Below are 17,412 nucleotides of genomic sequence, written 5' to 3'. Positions count from 1 at the left end.
AGAATAGAAGCATTGCCACCTGACCCCACCCCACTCACCATTCCCTCTCCCCCTTCTTCCCCCCGCTTTTCTTCCTAACCTAACACCGTATGCAACACTAACGTCTCACAACAAATGAAATTGATCTGTAGAAAGCACAACTTGAAAAAATAGATAATGCAAGTATTTTTGTAAACTAATAAATCTTTAATAAAAACATAAAACAACAACAATGTGATGTAGCAGCAAAAAAGAAAAAAAATCTAATGCTATTCTAGGCTGTATCACCAGAGGTCTAGTGTCCAGACTAACAAAAGTCATAGCCCTGCTCTATCATGCCTTGTCAGACCACACCTGGAATACTGGGTCCAGTTCTGGGCACCACAATTTAAGAAGGATGTTGATGAGATGGAACATGTGCAGAGGAGGGCAACCAAGATGATCAAGGGCCTGGAACCCAAGCCATATGAGGAATGGTTGAAGGAGTTGGGTATGTTTAACCTGAAAAACAGGAGACTGAGAGGCAATATGATAGGTAAAGGTAAAGGGACCATTAGGTCTAGTCGTGACCAACTCTGGGGTTGTGGCGCTCATCTCGCTTTACTGACCGAGGGAGCCGGCGTACAGCTTCCGGGTCGTGTGGCCAGCATGACTAAGCCACTTCTGGCGAACCAGAGCAGCGCACGGAAACGCCATTTACCTTCCCGCCGGAGCAGCACCTATTTATCTACTTTCACTTTGATGTGCTTTCAGACTGCTAGGTTGGCAGAAGCTGGGACCGAGCAACGGGAGCTCACCCCATCACGGGGATTCGAATCGCCAACCTTCTGATTGGCAAGCCCTAGGCACTGTGGTTTAGACCACAGCACCACCTGTGTCGATAGTGATATGATAGCTATCTTCAAATACCTTAAGGGCTGTCACATGGAAGATGGAACAAGCTTGTTTTCTCCTGCTCTTGAGGGTAGGTCTTCAACCAATGGCTTCAAGCCAAAGAAAGGAGATTCCAACTAAACATTAGGAAGAATGTTCTGATGGCAAGAGCTGTTTGACAGTGGAATGACTCCTTCAGGAGGTAGTGGACACTCCTTGACCGGAGATTTTTAAGCAGAGCTTGAATGGCCATCTGTCATGGATACTTTAGCTGAGTTTCCTGCATTGCAGGGGGTTGGACTAGATGACCCTTGGGGTACCTTCCAACTCTACAGTTCTATGATCCTTCAGAACTTGGAATGTGTTTAAATAGCTAAGGTTGATTCACTTTACATGATCCATACACAGGAAAGCAAGGGGTGTGTGAGCATTTTTTCTGCCAGAGGCAGTTCCCTGGCAAGCTCTGGGAGCCCAGGGTATTAGGATTGTAACAAAAGGGCACTTTCTGCTTTAGACTCACAAAAAGCATTTCTTCACCTTACATGGAATCTAAAATGACTACAAAATTATCATTTCCTGAAATCAGTAATCAAACAAAAATAATATGGAAAGGAATCATTTTAAAAGGAAACCAGAGGGTCTTGACTGATCTTATGGAAATTCAGTCTTTCCATTTATTCAAAACCTGATTTCAGATAGACAATTGCTGCACATGAAAGTTCTGCTTTTGACAAACAATTTGCTTTTACTGTAAGGGATACCCATTTCGCCTTTGGTCATACAGCCATAATACGTCTTAGGATTCTTTTGTATTCAAATGATATATTGCCTACTTTTTATGCCCCTTACGAATAGATGATGTGTGTGTGTACGCAAACACACATTGGGTCTCTGTGTGTGTGCCAAACTGGGTCTTTGACCCGGGTGACAGAAAGTCTAGTTTTGGCCCTGGTATATCCTATGTAAACAAGACTCTGGAGCTCCTTTGGCCCTGGCTGGCTTGCTGCGCCAGGGGAGGGGAGGCGACGGGGTGGCAGGATTGAAGCCGAGGAGGAGGAGGAGGAGGAGGAGGAAGAGGCTGATGGGTCTGTCCCAGAGGCTGGAGGACTTCTGGAATCGTTGTTCCAAGGCAGTAGCTTGCATCAGCAGTATCTAGCTGCCCTTGAACTTTACCAAGAGAACAGGATAATAACAAGTAGCCACCAATTTAAACAATGCATTCAATCATCATTACAAACCCTACATTTGCTTCTGGGTAAAAACCGACAGCAGAGCCCCGAAGGAAGAGGCATCCTTTTTATAAAAGAAATAATTTCCTGTGGGAAAGAAGCTAAGAGTTTCAAACAGGGGTCCATAAACACGCCATACATTTAGAGCCTCCCTCCCTCTGGCAAAGACTATTGGGGAGTATAGTTTCTTAAGAGATGGGAGTTGTAGCTCTGTGTGGGGTAAAACTATACAGTTCTGAGGATTCTTTTTGTGTGTGTCTGTGAAAAGTGTTTTAAATTTTTGGTGTGTACATCTAGGCTGCAGGGAAACCCAAGTTCAAACTCCCATTGCATTCCTTTCAGATTTAAAATTGACATGGCACAACCCCTTTCTCCAAAGCCTTTCCCCTCTACCCATTCCAGGACGTGAGGGGAAGGAAAATAAAGTGTGGATAACTTCTTCTTTTTTTGTTGTTTTTTGTTTATTATCCACCCTTCACCCTAAGGCCCTAGGGCAAATTACAGCTTTAAAACACATCAAAAACAATTCAAAACAGCTTACAACCACAAACATAAGGTGGGTCCTGAAAACATACACACCTCAAGTGTCAAAGGCCAGAGTGAGGAGGAGGTGAAGAGCACCTTTGCTAATGTGGCAAGAAGATCTGAGTATTCTGTCCACCGTTGTGTTGGATCTGACACCACGTATAGCTTAAGAGGCTTCCACTGGAAATATATATATATAAATGCTGATTCACTTCCACCTGGAGCTGGATTGGGTGGCTCCTGCAGACCAATCAGACTGCTGCATTCTGGATCCTATTGTTCTAGGATTCAGCTCAGTACATAACACCCCTCCCCTCTAAGTTCCAGTCCAGCCTGGGAGGTTGCATTCATAGTCCTCAAGGTACACCAGCCGCCTACTTTGTGTTGCCCCTTTACAGGCCTTTCTACGGGCCTCACTGCTCAGCTGTCCCCTTGGGACCCCTCTGTCCTGCCCTCCTCCCGGTTTTCTCCTGGGAATCATTGCCATAGCTGGTTGCAGTGGTGGCGCCAGCATTGCCCCCCCCCGCCCATTAGCACCTCATACGACATGGGAGCAGTCACCCTGGTGACTATGCCAGGCCTGCCCCAAAATTATTTGCATACACTTGGTCCTGGGCCACGAAGGTCTGGGGGGGTCCTACCTTCCCCCACCACTACCTCATCCTGAGCTCTGTCGGGGTGAAGACGGTCCAGTCTGATTGCAAGGCGCTGGCCCATTAGTAGTTCAGCTGGGCTCCAGCCAGTCATTGAGCTGGGGGTGCTGTGCTAGAAGGTATGCAGCGAGGTGGTACTCCCAGTCCCCTTGCGTCATGCGGCGGAGGGTGTCCTTGGTGGTCCGCACCATGCGTTCTGCTTGGCCATTGGTGGCAAGCAGATGTGGAATGGTGCCGAGCAGATGTGGTGGATGGCGTTCTGCGCTGTGAAGGTTTGGAATTCTCCTGACGTAAATGCAGTTCCATTATCTGAGACAAGAGTATCAGGGAGTCCGTGGGTTGCAAACAGCCTACGTAGTACCCGGATGGCTGCGGCCATAGAAGTGGAGGGTACAAGTGCGACCGCCAGCCATTTGGTGTAGGAGTCCACCACTATGAAGAATGTTTTCCCCTGAAAGGGGCCAGCGTGCACATGCAGGCGTGACCATGGTGCTTGGGCGGACTCCCAGGACTGGACTGGGGCACTTGGGGGATCTGGGTGGGATTCTTGGCAGGTCTGGCAGTGTTTGACCCAGGCCTCTATCTCTCCGTTGATCCCCGGCCACCACACATAACTCCTGGCAAGGGCCTTCATTCTTACTACCCCTGGGTGTGTCTCATGTAGGGCTGTGAGGACCCTTTTGCGGAGGGGCTGGGGAACAACGACCCTGCTTCCCCATAACAGGCACCCCTTGTGGGCTGACAGTTCATGTTTGTGGGTTGTGTAGCCGGCGAATTCTGGCCCGGGGCTGCTGCTGGGCCATCCCCTCCACACCCAGTCCAGGACCCGGGAGATGACCCTATCTTTCTTGGAATGATGTGCAACTTCTTGTGCCTGAATGGGGCAGTCGGGAAGCAGCTCCAGGCTCATAACCTCTTGCACGGGCGCTGGGTCGGGGGCTGTTTCTGGTAGTAGTAGTCTGCTGAGGGTGTCCACGTGGCCCATCGCCTTCCCAGGGCGGTGAATCAGTGCATACTTGTAGCTGGCAAGAAAAATTGACCACCTGAGGACGCCAGGAGACAGCACTTGGAGGGTCTGCTTCTCAGGGGCAAACAGGCTGAGCAACGGCTTGTGGTCAGTCACCACGGTGAAGGGCCGCCCATACAAGAAATCATGGAATTTTTTTACTCCCTTCACGATTGCCAGGCCCTCCTTGTCGATTTGCGAGTAGTTCCGCTCGGCTGCGGTGAGCGTCTGGGAAAAGTATGCCACCGGCATCTCTCTTATGTCTGGGAGTTGGTCCCAGGACAGTGCCAATGCCGTAGGGCGAGGCGCCGCATGCTAGCACCACCGGCAGCCTCTCATCGAAGTGTACCAAGACTGAGTTCAAGATGAGCAAACCCTTGACTGCCTGGAATGCGGCCTCCTGGCGCTGGCCCCACACCCAAGGGGCCCGCTTGTCCAGGAGTCTGTGTAGGGGCTCCGCTAACGCCGCCTTATGGGAAAAGAAGGCATGGTAAAAGTTCAATAGTCCCAAGAAGGCCTGAAGTTCAGTCTTGCCCTTGGGCGCTGGGGCATCACAAACGGCCCGTACCTTGTCACCGGTTGGGTGGACCCCTTATGCTTCCACTGTAAATCCTGGGAAGTCCACCTGGGGCACTCCTAGTAGACACTATTCCCACTTCACCTTGAGACCCACCGTCTGGAAACGGTGCAGGACGGTGTGGAGGCGGTCCCCGAACTCCTCTGGTGTGGGCCCAGCAATCAACACATCATCGAAGAAGGGGGTGATGCCAGGAATCCCTTTAAGGAGAGAGTCCATTAGATTCTGGAATATGCCTGGCATCACGCTGACACCAAATTGCAGCCGCTTTACCCTGAACGCTCCTCTGTGCGCCACAATCGTCTGTGCCTCTGCTGTGGCCTTGTCCACTGGCAACTGCTAATAGGCTTGGGCCAAATCCAACTTGCCAAAAAATTTTGACCCAGCCAGGGTGGTGAGGACATGGCTGACAACTGGCACTGGGTATGCGTGGGCCATGAGGCCTTTGTTTATGGTACATTTGTAGTCTGCGCAGATGCGCAGACCGAACCATTAGGCTTGACAGGTGTGACGATCGGGGTTTCCCAGGGGGCATTAGGCACTGGCTCCAGCGCTCCTTGCTCCATGAGCCAGTCCAATTCCTAGTCTATGAGGGGTTTCAGGGCGAATGGGACCCGGCGGGCCTTGAGCCTGATGGGTCGTACGGCGGTGTCTAGCTGTAGGGCAATGGGGGGCCATATATCGTCCCAATGCCCCATCGAAAACCCCTGGAAACTCTTTGCATATGGCGTCCACATCCACTTGTAAGCTAGTGCGGTTCACCCTAGTGACAGCTAGCCCCAGTGGTCCAAACCATGCCAATCCCAGCAAGATTATGTAGGGGCCCTTGACCACAAGCAAGTCCAATTGTCGCTTCTGCCCTCAATATTGCACCCCGAAGGTCCCCACCCCCATTGTGGGGACCTTACGTTTCTGGAAGTCCTGGAGGGTGAATGGGTCGGCCTGAGTTTGGGACCCCCATTAGGACACAGTTCCCTTAAGGTCCATGCCGAGATTATGGATAGAGTTGAACCCGTGTCAAGCTCCATGTGGCACAGGGCTTCCTCTATCTGTACCTCTACGTAAATTTTATCTGTGTTGGAATGGGGCAACTGGTATACCTGGCAGTCTGTGATCTCCGTCGAGTTGCCTTGGTGCGTCTGGAACATTAGGTCCTTCTTGGCGTAGAAGCATCATTGCAGCTTCTGCAACGGTCCCTCAGGCCACCAACGAGGCGGTCACGAAGCATGTTCTCCAGCTCTGAGGAGTTGCAGAGCCAGGCAGCTTGGCGGAGGGAGGTAACAAACCGGTTTCCCCAGGGGCTTGCCGCTTTGCGTAGAAGGCATTTCAGCAAGCTACCACCAAGGGCTGCGGCGAGAAGTGCCCCTTCAGCCATTCCATTATTGTTTATAAATATATATGATATATAAATATATATAGAGAGGGGACCAGCTGGTTAAAGGGATTCAGGTCGGAGCTAAACAATACAAATTGAGAGCGTTTGCAGATGATCTAGTATTAACTTTACAAGAGCCAGACACTAGTACGAGAAGAGTTTTAGAGCTAATACAAGTATTTGGTCAAGTAGCAGGTTTTAAGTTGAACAAACAGAAAACGAAAGTACTGAATAAAAATCTAACAGTTGCTGAAAGAGAGAAGTTTCATAGTGAAACTGGTTTAATGGTAGCAAAGAAAGTGAAATACCTGGGGATTAATTTGACATCTAAGAATGTGAACTTATTTAAAGACAATTATGAGAAATGTTGGACGGAAGTTAAGAAAGATTTAGAAATATGGTCAAATTTGAGACTTTCCTTGTTAGGCCGAATTGCTGTTATTAAGATGAATGTTTTGCCGAGAATGTTGTTTTTGTTTCAAACATTGCAGATTGTGGATAAAATGGATTGTTTCAAGAGGTGGCAGAAAGACATATCTAGATTTGTCTGGCAGGGCAAAAAACCCAGAATAAAATTTAAGATATTAACTGATGCAAAAGAAAGAGGGGGGTTTGCCCTGCCGGACTTAAAATTGTATTATGAATCAGCGGCTTTTTGCTGGCTGAAAAACTGGCTGCTTCTTGAAAACACAGACATTTTGGATTTGGAAGGGTTCAATAACAGGTTTGGCTGGCATGCATATATATGGTATGACAAGGTTAAAATTCACCAAGGTTTCAAAAACCATATTGTCAGGAAAGCACTATATAATGTTTGGATTCGGTACAAAGATTTGTTGGAAAACAAAACCCCTAGGTGGTTGTCACCAATGGAAGCTAAGGAAGTGAAAAAACTTAACATGGAATCAAAATGGCCAAAATATTGGGAAATTATAGAACAAGAGGAGGGAAAAGTGAAATTGCAGAGCTATGAGAAACTGAAGTCAAAAGTAAGAGATTGGCTTCATTATTACCAGATAAATGAAGTTTTCAAACGGGACAGGAAAATTGGTTTCCAGGTGGAGAGATCAAAACTAGAAACAGAACTATTGGAACCCAATACTAAGAATTTGTCAAGAATGTATAACTTGCTGTTGAAATGGAATACACAGGATGAGATGGTTAAATCAGCTATGATTAAATGGGCACAAGACATTGGTCATGACATTATGTTTGCTGACTGGGAACAGTTATGGACTACGGCATGTAATGCCTTAAGAGAGAACATTATGAAAATGATTTATAGGTGGTACATGACCCCAGTCAAGCTTGCAAAAATCTATCATACGCCCAATAATAAATGCTGGAAATGTAAGGAAACTGAAGGTACTTTCTACCACCTTTGGTGGACGTGCCCAAGGATTAAGGCCTTCTGGGAAATGATCTATAATGAAATTAAGAAGGTACTTAAGTGTACTTTTCATAAGAAACCAGAGGCCTTTCTCCTGGGCATGGTAGGCCAATTGGTGTCAAGGAAAGATAGGACATTCTTTATGTATGCTACAACAGCAGCAAGAGTTCTTTTAGCAAAGTATTGGAAGACACAAGAACTACCCACGCTGGAAGAGTGGCAGACGAAGGTGATTGACTATATGGGACTGGCTGAGATGACTAGCAGAATCCGTGACCAAGGGAAAGAGACGGTGGAAGAAGATTGGAAGAAATTTAAAGTTTATCTTAAGAACTGTTGTAAAATTAATGAGTGCTAAAATGTCATGGGTAAGGTAAAACAGAATTGCAGTGATAAATAATTGGGTAAGAGGAAAAAGATTAGAAACTGAATTACAAGTATTGAAATTAGGGGTTGCTGGAAAAGTTTAAAACAGGGATGCAGAAAAGGGAGGTATGGGGAAGTCGTTGAAACAAGGTTCAAGAAAGAGAGGTTAAGAAATTATATGTGTTTATATGTTTGTTTGTTTATGTGTTGTTAATTGTTAGTTGTGTTGTGTTTTAATATATGTTGTAAAATCAACAAAAATTTATTAAAAAAATAATATATATAAATATATATATAAATGCTGACCTGGAATATAAGTTTACCACCTCCCCTCCTTCCCTCTTTTCTTCTTCCCCAACCTTATTCTGTATACTGCACTAATGTCTCATATCAAATGTAAAAAGACTCCACAGCTTGCAAAAAGAGGCAATGCATGTACTTTTGTAAACCAAGAATTTTAAAATAAAAATAAAACTAAGCAAATAAAAACAAATGATGGCCTTGCATTCGTAAGCATCTTGAGACAAGCAACTAACTGAATGTTCCTAGTGTTGGGTTGTTTCGTTTGTATCACAGCTACAAACAGCAGCAGACAGAAACCTACACAAGGCCTCGCTCATGGCCCCACAGAAGAATATGCCAAGGTTGGATTATATCACTGTTTTTTGATGCTGCGTGAAGGGAAAAGGGTGCAAGGGACAGCAGCCTGAATACTCCATGGCAGTGCCTCAGATAAAGAAACAAAATGAGAACATCATCCCTCAGATAAATTGTGGTCTAAATGGAGAAGGTGGTACCAGGGGGGAGATTAACAGAATTCCTGTTTGAGAAACAAGGTGCTTAACACAATGAACTTCAACAGGGACAAATGTCAGGTTCTGAAGTTGTACATGTGAAAAGGATCTAGGGGTTTTGGTGGACCACAGGCTTAGCACGAGTCAAGTGTGAAACAGCATCAAAAAAAGCGAATGGTTTTCTAGGCTGCATCAAGAGAAGTCTAGTGTCCAGATCAAGGGAAGTTGCAGGTTCACTCTCTTCTGCCTTAGTCAGACCCCACCCAGAGTCCTGGGCTCAATCTGGGCACCACAATTTAAGAAGAATATTGACAAACTTGAACATGTGCACAGAAGAGTGACCAAACTAAGGGGAGCACCCAAACCAACAGAAGCAAATAATAAGAAATGATATTCCAACCAAATATTAGGAAGAAATTTCTGATGGCAAAAACTGTTTGGAAGTGGAACAGACTCCTTCAGGAGGTAGTGGACTCTCAGTGGAGGTTCTAAGCAGAGGCTGGGTGGCCATCTGTCAGAGATTATGGAACTGAACCATTGTTTAGGTGGTTTTGTTGGGAGGGAGTTGTTCCTTTTGTTGATGTTATTTTTTGTAGCTTTATTTTGGATGTTATGATTTATGTATGTGGAAAGTATTTGATTGGTTGCGTACTTTTTGATGTTTTGATGATTGTTTATGAGCATGATTTTAATTTTGTAAAGGCGGCATGCAAATAAAATGATTTAACAATTGATTGATTGATTGATTGATTGCTGCATTGCAGGGGCTTGGACTAGCTGACCCTTGGTGTCCCTTCTCCATAGTTTGAATTCCTCCGATGGCTGCATGCAGTTGTTCCACCTGTTGGGCTTTGGGATCTACATCTTGGACTTTTCTAGAGGTTGTGGAAAGCTTGGTCTGCAGAGAGTCTCCCACGCTACTCATTTGGAAATGAAGTTTAACTGCCATAGTCCTCATCATGTACAGAGCACATTTCAGAGCAGAAAGCACTCTGTATCCGCACATTTGGTCTCACACACCCCTGGCAGGATGAAGGACACAATTTAGACAAGAGACGGGGGGGGGGGTGACCCAAGTAGGCCGTGTTGACCCGTGTTCCCTCTCCCCAGCCCCAGCCCAGTTCCCTGCATGCTGTTTGAGGTGTAAAACTACAGTTCCCATGACTCTTTGGGGGGAAGTCATGCACTGTGATCGGGCTTTAAATGTAGGGGCGGGGGCGGCGGGGGAGGGAACCAGAGCAATAAAAAAACCCTTACTCAGACCCCTTCACGATATGGAGCAATAATACATAACTAGGCACTGCGCTATTTACAACAGAAACTTTTCAGTGAGTTGGAAGGGTCGCCGAGGACCCCTGCAATTCAGGAGCAGTTATATGTGGAATATCCCACAATCCGAAGCATTGCGTCAGAAAGCCCCTCTCCTGGGAAGATGGATCCTTAAGTGCCTGCAGAAGCCGGGAGTATGCCGAAAGTTTTCCGCAGGTGTTTGAAATGTGATCCCCGAAGCTGCCTGTTGAATGCCTATTGGTGGAGCCATCCTCAGATTGGGCCAATGACACGACAGGCTTTGCTTCTGCGGCTCAAAGGAGCGCTGATCAGGTCTGTCCCGCTGCTGAGCGCTAAGATTGAAGCAGGTCCTGCGGACGGTGATTCGGAGCGCAGAAAAAGGTGAGCGGTGGGCTGCGGGACCGTTCAAATCCTGCCCCGGGGCGTTCCAGAGGTGCATTTGGAGAGGGCAGGAAAGGGACCCCGCTGCTCTTCTGCTCCTAACGGGGAGCCTCCGAGGGGTTCAACTCGTAGCTCGTCCCGGGCGGAGCATGTTGGGGGGTTTTCCCGCACCCCGAACCCCGGTTTTGCAGCCCCCCCGGGAGCCCTTGCAAAGACGCCGTGTCATCTACGGGTTTGTTCCGAGGTGTACTCGCGTGTGCGCGTGGAGCAACTGTGGTGCTCCATCCTTTGCCATTGCAAAGGTTTTTGCGTGTCAGAGCTGGAAAGGACACGCGTGCATGGGAACAAAACGCTGGAGTCGGGCTTGCAGGGCGGCTTGACAGAAGACTTCTGCTGTAGCCGCGAGTCCTTGGGTGGCCATACCTGGGAGGAAAGGGTTAACTGTCCGCACCTCGGCTGTCACCCCCCCCCCCCGAAACCGCCCCTTGAAAACGCTGCTCTCAAGCCTCATTGCAGCAGGGAAGGGGGTTGCGGGGGGCGGGTTGAGACTGGTGGAGAAATAACTCTTTCCCTCCCCCAAATGCTCCCTCCCTCAATTGGGTTTAGAAGAAGCCTTCCCAGCCCAGCACTCATGGCGCCGTTTCGGGCTTGTTCTCCCAATCTTTGGGAACCGGGGGGATGGTGGAAGTTGTTCTGCAAAGCCTCTGGAGCGGGCGGCACGTTGGCCAAAAGTCTGGCTCTTGCGGACCAGTTCAGTTGGCTCCCTGGCAACGGTGCAGAAGTCGAGGCCATGGTGACATGCGAAGACCTTGAAAAAAGAGAGCGCATGAGCCTGTTTTGCTTATGGTAAACTCAGGCTGCTCCAGGCAGGATAAAAGTGAAGGACTATATTCATCACAGAATTGCAGGGCCGGGAGGGACCCCAAGCCTCATCTAGTCCAGCCCCCTATTGATGGGACGTGTCCCTTGAAGTCGTGCAAGTCCTTCTGGAGCCAGATGCAGAGAATGGCAGTAGAGAAAGGTTCAAGTAAAATGCATTAAATACAATTGGGGGAAGCCACCACACTCCTCAAGAGTTATTTTGCTTTGGTAATTATGAGTGAACACAGTTAAAAACTACTATTCAAACTTTCAGAAAATTAAAATCAAGAATAAGCTAAAAACGTTTCAGGATTGTGTAAACAAACATGCTTTTTCTAATGTTTTGTTTTGATCTTTTTCAAATCTTCAGCATATAATAGAAGAAAGAATAAGAAAACAAGACCAGATAAACAATTATACAAAATAATGGCTGAAAACCGGTAAGTTAAGATCACTTTTTAAAAAAATTTGCTGAGGTTTTTTAATATTATTGTTCTTTTACTTTCTTTGTTACAGGGTTCAAAAGGTGTAATTGCCAGCCTGAAAATAAGTCTTTAATTATGAAACTATGCCAAAAAACTGAGGGGACTCCTATGTTATGTACCCCATTACCTGAACCTCATTAACTTTCTCTGTTTTAAATTACAGTTGTAAATTTTATAGTGCTAGTTTTAAACTGCTTTGAGGTTTTTCTACAAACAAGTGGTATACATTTTATGAAATAAATAAATAAGCAGAAAGAAATAGTTATATCAAAAAGCATAGAAATTGTCATGTTTCCTTTGACCTCTTGCAACTTTCAGTTTGCATCATAATTCTTCTAACAGCACTGTTTGCCAAAGTATAGTGTACCATTGATCCAGATTTCAGTAGTTCAAAGTTTTCCAAGATGGCAGTGTGCCTTCAGTTAACAGATGTTATATAAGTCCTTACTTCCTAAATTCATCCTTTCTTGTGTAAACACATCAGGCAGAGCCAAATAAGGGCAGAGAGGGCTACTTTGTGCTGTGATCAGTGAAATACCTTTCCAAAAAGTTGCTACCTTGGGGCAGTCCTCCCACCACATATTTTTGGGCATATACCTGCACAGCAGCTGCAACACAGAGGAGAGCAAGTTGGTTTTGTAAAGGACCATGGCCTGGAGGTCAAGCACCAACCATGGCTAACTTGAGAGGATGTTTCCTTGTCAAAGCCAATGAAGATTTGTATGGTCTCTTTGACCATAGATTCTGCCAGCTTTCATCCTCTATTTGGCTATCCCAGTGAGCCCCTCCATTACAGAGATTTGTTGAGTGAAGTGAATAAAATATTAATGCTTTATAAAATACAGAAATCAGTCCTTTTAGTAGAATGGTTTCTCATATAATTACTTTTTCAACGTTTTCCAACCGCTTTTTTTAATATTCAAAACGAAAGATTTTAACCAGCACCCTGGAACCATGAGAATTTCCAAGGTGGGATTGTATGTATTTTATAGAAAGTGGTTCACCCTCTATGGCTTAACCCTTAACATGATCTAGTGGACACAACTTCCACTCAGAGATATTAACATGTCTTGAATTATTTGTTCTGAAGCAGGAGGTGATATTGAAGAGGAAAAACTGATAACAGCCTGGTGATAAATATTTAGTCTACTTAGCTGATAAACATTCAAGATAAAGAACAGAACTTGTTTTTCCAAAAAGCTCATGCTCTTAAGAGAACATTATTCCCCTTCTTCTTCTTGTCCTTCTGCTGGCAGATTATTATTTTTTCTGTTGTGGGATAAATCAGTCTTATGCAACTAACCCACTTAACTTTTAATTCATGCATGAAGGGGTTAAAACCATAGCTTAATCTGTCCTATTAGGCTTAACAAAAAAAATTTTTTTCCTTCCAGTAGCACCTTAAAGACCAACTAAGTTAGTTCTTGGTATGAGCTTTCGTGTGCATGCACACTTCTTCAGATATCTGAAGATAACTTAGTTGGTCTTTAAGGTGCTACTGGAAGGGAATTTTTTTTTTTTTGTTTTGACTATGGCAGACCAACACGGCTACCTATCTGTAACTATTAGGCTTAGTTGGTCACCACCATCCCACTTAGGAGGAAGGGGGTTACCAAACTCTTTGTTCTATCTTTTTCCCCCCTTCTTTTTATTTTTTTATTTTTTGCTTCCACCCTGAGAATCTGACCAGTAGGATGTCTAAGCTGGATGCAAACTAAATTTCTGTTTCTATATGAATAATTTAGAAATATTTACCACTTTTTATAACCTACGGTAAGTCAAACTGCCTGCTTTTTCTTTCTGCTGTATGGTGGAAGCAAAAACAAAAAGAACAAAGAGTTTTATATGTTTTATTTTATGCTGTTCTACTGTAATTGAGAGAATTAGTATGTGTGCCCTCTACTTTTGCAGTTGCCTTATTGCCTATTCCTGCATTGTAGGGTGTTGGACTAGATGACCCCTGGGGCTCCCCTCCATCTCTACAATTCCATTCTCTTCTATCAGTGTTTAATTTCTTTTGAATCATTGTTTTATCTGTGTTTTAGTGATGGCTGCTTTCCCTCTCTGGCTAAATTACTTTTATAAATTACTTTTATTCCACAGTAAAGAGGAGGAAGAGAGGGCAATAGCAGAAACTGGCCCGGAGCCTTCAGAGGGGGGCGAAGCTGCCCACAGCGCTGACCCTCCTGTTGTTGGGGCACAAGTCAAGGGGCATTCATCTCCTCAACAAGCCATGACAGACTCTGCAGAGTCAGAAGACATGGAAGAATCATGTGACGATGAAGCAACAATAAAAGAAGCAGAAAGGATCTTGGGACTATTGAAAGTCTTTTATAGAGAAGGCGGTGAGAGTCCCATAAACTTCTTTAAGTTTGTGACTGATCCAAATTCTTTTGCGCAAACCCTGGATAACATGTATCATGTTTTATACTTGGTAAGACATGGGCTTGCAAGAATAAAGGCAGAGGAGGATGAGGTTCCTGTTTTGGAACCTTTAGATCCAGGACAAGGCAGTTATGTTCCGCCACAAACCTCAGGCCTCATTCCATTGAGTATTGCATGCTGGGAGCAGATAGTGGAACTTTTTGAAATTTCACAGCCCATGATTCCACCTGCCCCAGAGGCATAGGCAGAATATGAGCCCATCTGAATGCATCCTTAAGATTTGTAAGTTTAAAAAAATGCTATGTAGTATATTTCTTTCATAATATTTCATGAATGTGAAATAAATGATGTTATGAAACCCTGCTTTTAAGTCTATAAACTAAATAGAAGTAAATGTCACCATTACTGTAATTCACAGTCTTCTTCTTTCTTCTTTTTCTTTGGCAATTACTCGTAGCCGAGTAAGATTGTCTTCCATAAACATGGTTTTAACTATGAGTCCATAAGTGACTGTGGAGGACAATTCTGTGGATTCACAGTGTCCTTCCACAGTGGGGACATTGGTTTCCGGGCAGGAGTTGATCACGGTGTGGATTTGCCAAGCATGCCTTCCTCTTAGCACGTTTCTCCCTTGTGTCCTGAGTTTGAGTGTCTTCAAAGCCCATGATACCTTTGGTAAAGGCTGTTCTCCAACTGGAGCGCTCTCAGGCCAGTGTTTCCCAGTTGTCATACTACATTTTTTTAGATTTGCTTTGAGACAGTCTTTAAACCTCTTTGTGGACCACCAACATTATGCTTTCCATTTTTAAGTTCAGAATAGAGTAGTTGCTTTGGAAGACAATCGCAAAACATGACCAGTGCAATGAAGTTGATGTTGGAGAATTATTGCTTCCACACTGGTGATCTTTGTTTCTTCCAGTACATTGGCATTAGTTCACCTGTTTTCCCAAGTGATGTGTAAAATTTTTTGGAGACACTATTGATGGAATCTTTCGAGGAGTTGGAGATGGCGTTGATAAGTGGTCCATGTTTCACAAGCACATAGTAAGGTTGGTAGTACAATAGCTTTGTAAACAAGCATTTTGGTTGTACTATTTCTGGGGTAGTGGAGTCTGTAACCTGAAGTGTATGTAACCTGAAGCGTATGTAACCCAAGCTACCACTGTACACAACTCTCCCAGATTTGGAGATACAGTGGTACCTCGGGTTACAGACGCTTCAGGTTACAGACTCAGCTAACCCAGAAATAGTACCTCGGGTTAAGAACTTTGCTTCAGGATGAGAACAGAAATCATGCTCTGGTGGCGCGGCACCAGCAGGAGGCCCCATTAGCTAAAGTAGTGCTTCAGGATAAGAACAGTTTCAGGTTAAGAATGGACCTCCAGAATGAATTAAGTACTTAACCAGAGGTACCACTGTACTGCAAGCTCATCTCTAACTTGTTTTTGCGGAATTTGTAAGAGGACCTCAGCAGCAAAAGGGGAGTTGCTGTTAAGGAGATGCTGTTAATGTTCTTTCCAGCACAGTGCAATAGCTTCTTTATCTTTTAGAAGTGTGGTACTGTCTATTAAACGTAGGGGGCATATGCCATGGTTTATTGGCCCCACAGACGGTCTAACAAACAGTGTTAGAAACTGAGCTATGAAAGCTAGAAGCTAAATGGCACCATAAGCTTAGGTTATGGGCACAACAATGGAATGCCTAGGCGTGCTTTTTAAATAACAAGAATACAAAGCTGAAAATGAATGAACTGCAGCTAAAGTATTATGTTCATTTTTCACATGCTTTATTCTTTCCCCTGCCCACCCCCCTAATATTCTTAAGAGGGTCATTTCTCTATTCTTCAGAGAGTAACTGGGAGTGGGGAGGCAGAAAAAGGTCCTCCTTTCCTTCCACTCCGCAGTTTTAATCTGAAATCTGAGGCTCAATAGTATGCCCAAAGCTCAGAAACTGCTCACATTAATAAAATTCCCTGTTGCAAAATGCGCCTAGAACAGTGGGAGTTTCGAACACTGTTCACAAATGGTACATGAACTCCAGAAAACTTTCTTTTGTAGACCACATACAATAAACTACAATGAGATAAAATGAATTCAGTTGGGAATCTGCAGTTTACAGCATTTGATTCAATCTTCTGTTTTCTTCTTCTGCATGAAGAAGTGTTAATAATAATAATAATTTTATTTATACCCCACCCATCTGGCTGGGTTTTCCTAGCCACTCAGGGCAGCTTACAGCATATATCGAAACATAATGAAACATCAAACATAAAAAACTTTCCAAAACAGGCCTGCCTTTAGATGTCTTCTAAAACTTATGTAGTTCTTTATCTCCTTGACATCTGAAGGGAGGGCGTTCCACAGGACAGGCGCCACTACCAAGGAGGACATCTGCCTGGTTCCCTGTAACCTTTCTTCTCGCAGAGAGGGACCTGCCAGAAGGCCCTCGGCGTGGACCTCAGTGTCCGTTCTTGACAATGGGGATGGAGATGCTCCTTCAGGTCTACTGGACCGAGGCCATTGAGGGCTTTCAAGGTCAGCACCAACACTTTGAATTGTGCTCGGAAACGTATTAGGACCCAATGCAGATCTCTCAGGACTGGTGTTATGTGGTCCCGACAGCCACTCCCAGTCCCCAGTCTGGCTGCCGCATTCTGAATTAATTGCAGTTTCTGTGTCCCCTTCAAAGGTAGCCCCACGTAGAGCGCATTGCAGTAGTCCAAGCGAGAGATAACTAGAGCATGCACCACTCTGGTAAGACAGTCTGTGGGCAGATAGGGTCTCAGCCTGCATACCAGATGGAGCTGGTAGACAGTTGCCCTCGACACAGAATTAACCTGTTCCTCCATGAACAGCTGTGAGTCCAAAATGACTCCCAGGCTCTGCACCTGGTCCTTCAAGGGCACAGTTACCCCATTCAGGACCAGGGAGTCCTCCACACCGGCCCGCCCCCTGTCCCCCCAAAACAGTACTTCTGCCTTGTCAGGATTCAACCTCAATCTGTTACCGTAGCTGCCACCCATCCTCCAACCGCTTCCAGGCACTTATACACGACCTTCACTGTTTCAGATTTGAAGAAGAGGTAGAGCTGGGTATCATCCGCATACTGATGAACGCCCAACCCAACCCCCCTGATAATCTCTCCCAGCAGCTTCATGTAAACGTTAAAAAGCATGGGGGAGAGGACGGAACCCTGAGGCACCCCACAAGTGAGCACACTCATCCCCCAACACCACTTTCTGGA

The 17,412-nt window shown here is 45.4% G+C and overlaps 1 long non-coding RNA gene across 1 annotated transcript; it reads left to right on the top strand.

The window, feature by feature from the left end:
* The first annotated feature begins 8,257 nt into the window (after positions 1 to 8,257).
* LOC310754062 lies at positions 8,258 to 14,571 on the top strand. The gene is made up of 3 exons (XR_014543580.1): positions 8,258 to 10,438; positions 11,670 to 11,739; positions 13,888 to 14,571. It is a non-coding gene; the product is annotated as an uncharacterized lncRNA (long non-coding RNA).
* The last annotated feature ends 2,841 nt before the right edge of the window (positions 14,572 to 17,412 follow it).

This window comes from Podarcis filfolensis (assembly GCF_964270895.1).
Source record: "Podarcis filfolensis genome assembly, chromosome: Z".
Classification (NCBI taxonomy): domain Eukaryota; kingdom Metazoa; phylum Chordata; class Lepidosauria; order Squamata; family Lacertidae; genus Podarcis; species Podarcis filfolensis.
Note: the sequence above shows the minus strand (reverse complement) of the source record. Positions and strands in the feature narration are given on the sequence as shown.